We start from the raw sequence: 3,626 nt of genomic DNA, 5'->3' as shown, positions 1-3,626 counted from the left end.
TATATATATATATATATATATATATATATATATATATATATATATATATATATATATATATATATATATATATATATATATATATATATTGAGAGAGAGAGAGAGAGAGAGAGAGAGAGTTAGTTAGTTAGATTTAAAGATTTCATACTTAACATGCATGTAATTGGTCATCTGTATTGCATTTAAGAGAGACTTTTTTTTTTTTTAATATTTCTGTTGCGAAAGTTAAATTTATTTGTTTTCTCAATAATCCATATTAGGACTCTATGTATTTGAGCCAGTTTATAACTCTTTATTCCAGTCATTCTGTGACTCTTCCTTGTATATATTCCATTGTATGTACTCTTTGTAATTATCTCATTCAATACAATTCATTCAGTTTTCATCTAGTATCAGTTAGCTAGGATTTTTGTCTTTTGAAACTTTTTCAAAAAAAAAAAAAAAAAAAAAAAAAAAAAGACTCTAGCCAGTGCTGTTCGTCGACCGTCGTAGAGTCGTGAAGGTAGTGTTGTTCGTCGTGGAGCACCTACATCATCAGCAAAGGATCAAAGCTCTTTCTTGGGAGTTTCACAATTTAAGTGAACATAGTTCTTATTCACTGTAATTGAAGTGTTCACGTGCTGCAAATCCAAAGCGAAAAAAAAAAAGGTTATGTTTAGTGTCAAATTTGTGATGGTTTCATTCACAACATCACGGAAATCACGGGCCACAAATTTTGGACTTGATCACGCAAATGTTGCAGCGTGGTAAACGTGGCTTTAATGTTTAGTGTCAAATTTGTGATGGTTTCATTCACACGGGAGCTAATTGTTTTCGACGCTATGATGAACATTGTCAAATTTGTAATGGTTTCGGTCACACTGGAGCCAATTGTTTTCGACGCTATGATGAACAGTGTCAAATTTGTAAAGGTTTCGGTCACACGAGAGCCAATTATTTTCCGCGTTATTCAGGGGCTCCGGGTTCTTAGGCTATTTTAGTGTTTCAGGATGGTTTGGGTGCTAAAACCTCGTCAAATTTTCATACTTGGGTTCCGGACACTGGAGCCACAAATCATGCAACTCCAGACATAGCTGCCCTTTCTGCATCGGAGAAGTACACTGGTAATGACACTTTACCTGTCGGTGATGGTATGGGCCTGTCTATTAGTTATGTTGGTCATGCTACTTTTCATACCTCTTCTAAGTCTTTTACGATTTTGATATATTGCATGTTCCTGGTCTGTCTACCTCTTTATTATCTGTTCAACGTTTTGCTACTGATAACAATGTGTTTTTTTAGTTTCACCCATATTTTTTCCTTGTGAAAGATATTACCACCAAGGAAATCTTCCTACGGTGCAGTAGTTCAGGTGGTCTATACACTTTGCATGTTCCATGTTCGTCTCCCTCTGCGTTCCTCTCCGCTCGTGCTTCCGCTTCAATTTGGCATAACCGTCTAGGTCATCCTCATCAGCTTGTCCTAAGTCAAATTCTTCCGTCATGTTCGATTAGTGGTTCTAGTCGTAGTATTCGTTGCAATTCTAATTTATGTTTAGCATGTCAATTGGGTAAATTTGCACGTTTCCCTTTGGCATGTGTTGAGTCTAGTACTTCGGACATTCTTGATTTGATATACACCGATATTTGGGGACCAGCTCCGTTGCTATCTTCTCACGGTTGTCATTATTTTGTCATCTTTGTTGATGATTATTCTCGTTACACTTGGTACTTTCCTATGAAGTAGAAATCTGATCTTTATGCCATATTTAATCAATTTCATGCTTTGGTTGAGCGTTCATTTAATCGTAAAATCAAGTCCATTCAGTCTGATCTAGGAGCTGAATATAAGAAATTAGATTCCTCATATGTGCAACTAGGCATTAATCATAGACAGTCATTTGTATATACTCATGAACAAAATGGACGTGTTGAACAGAAACACAGGCACATTGTTGAAACTGGTCGGGCTCACTCTTATGGCTCATGCATCTATTCTGTATTGTTTTTGAGATTTTGCTTTTGAGGTTGCAGTTTATTTGATTCATAAAATGCCTTCTAGAGTCTTAAACAATTCCAGTCCTCATCATATGTTGCACAAGTTTCCTCCTTCCTATTCTTTTCTTCGTGTTTTTGGTTGTCTATCATCACGTAAGACCATACAATCGTCATAAAATGTCATACAAGTCTTCTCATTGTGTCTTCCTAGGTTATCATGAATCCTTTAGGGGGTATAGGTGCATGAACTTACAGACTAATAAGATTTACACATGCAGGCATGTCAGATTTGATGAAGAAGTATTTCCTTTTGCTACTAAATCTTCCTTGCAGGCTACACCACCTACTCAGACTGCTCTCTGGGCGGAATCTATTCTCCACCATGATGTCTGTAATGCTGTATCGGATTCCGTGCATCCAGATTCGACGCCAGAGCCCGTATTGTTGGACGAGCCCATGCAAGCTGATTCCGTGTAGCCTATGTCATCCTCGGCCGAATCTGTAAAGGCTGCACGGCGTCCGCGTGGCCGTCTGCGTGGCAAGTCGACAAGGCCAACCGTCCGCACCCACTCCATGGCGACACGTAATAAGTCTCAGGCTCCTCCTACGGCTTTGGCTGCTAAGGTTTGTCCTACGGAACCAACGTGTTACACTCAGACTGTTAAATATCCAAAGTGGCGTGAAGCTATAGACCAAGAATTTAATGCTCTACTACAGAATCAGACTTGGTCCCTAGTTCCTTCCACCACAGGTATGAATATTATTGGGTGTAAATGGGTGTTTCGCACGAAAAGGAAGGTTGATGGCATTATTGAGAGACATAAAGCCAAGTTAGTAGCAAAAGGTTTCAATCAGGTTCCAGGTCAGGATTTCTTTGATACATTCAGTCCAGTGGTGAAACTCACAACTGTAAGGCTTCTATTATCCTTAGCTTTATCATCTGGATGGGTTATCAGGCAACTAGATGTTCATAATGCTTTTTTAAATGGAAATTTGGATGAAACTGTTTATATGAAGCAACCCCTTGGTTATATTGATGCTAGCTTTCCACACCATGTCTGCTTATTAAAATGTTCCCTGTATAGATGAAGCTTGTTTTAATCGTTTACACACATTTTTAATATCCGTTGGTTTTCAAGCATCAAAGAATAATGTCTCCCTATTCTCTTTCTCTCAAGATTCTGCACTGGTTTATTTGTTGGTCTATGTGGATGATATTCTTGTAATGGGAAGTGATCAAGCCCTAATTACTCACTTACTCTCAAAATTGTATGCTACTTTCAAGATTAAGGATCTTGGTGAACCAAATTTTTTCCTTGGCATTGAAACTGTTAAATGTGATGATGGAATCCTATTGTCTCAACAGCGATATATGAATGATATTTTGAAACGTGCTGGAATGGCGGAATGCAACCTCTTTCTACTCCTATATCTGTTTCGAAAATTATTCCGTTTAGTGCAGACTTATATGATGATCCTACGCAGTACAAGAGCCTGGCTGGAGCACTACAATATCTCACTATTTTACGATCGGATTTATCCTTTGCGGTTAATCAGCTTTGTTAGCACATGCATGCTCCTACCACATTACATTGGGAGCAACTGAAACGTGTCTTGAGGTATTTTAAGGGAACAATTGGGATTGGGTTG

This window comes from Ipomoea nil, unplaced genomic scaffold (genome assembly GCF_001879475.1).
Source record: "Ipomoea nil cultivar Tokyo-kokei standard unplaced genomic scaffold, Asagao_1.1 scaffold0268, whole genome shotgun sequence".
NCBI classification, from domain to species: domain Eukaryota; kingdom Viridiplantae; phylum Streptophyta; class Magnoliopsida; order Solanales; family Convolvulaceae; genus Ipomoea; species Ipomoea nil.
The sequence above is the reverse complement of the archived record's forward strand: the minus strand, read 5'-3'. Positions refer to the sequence as shown.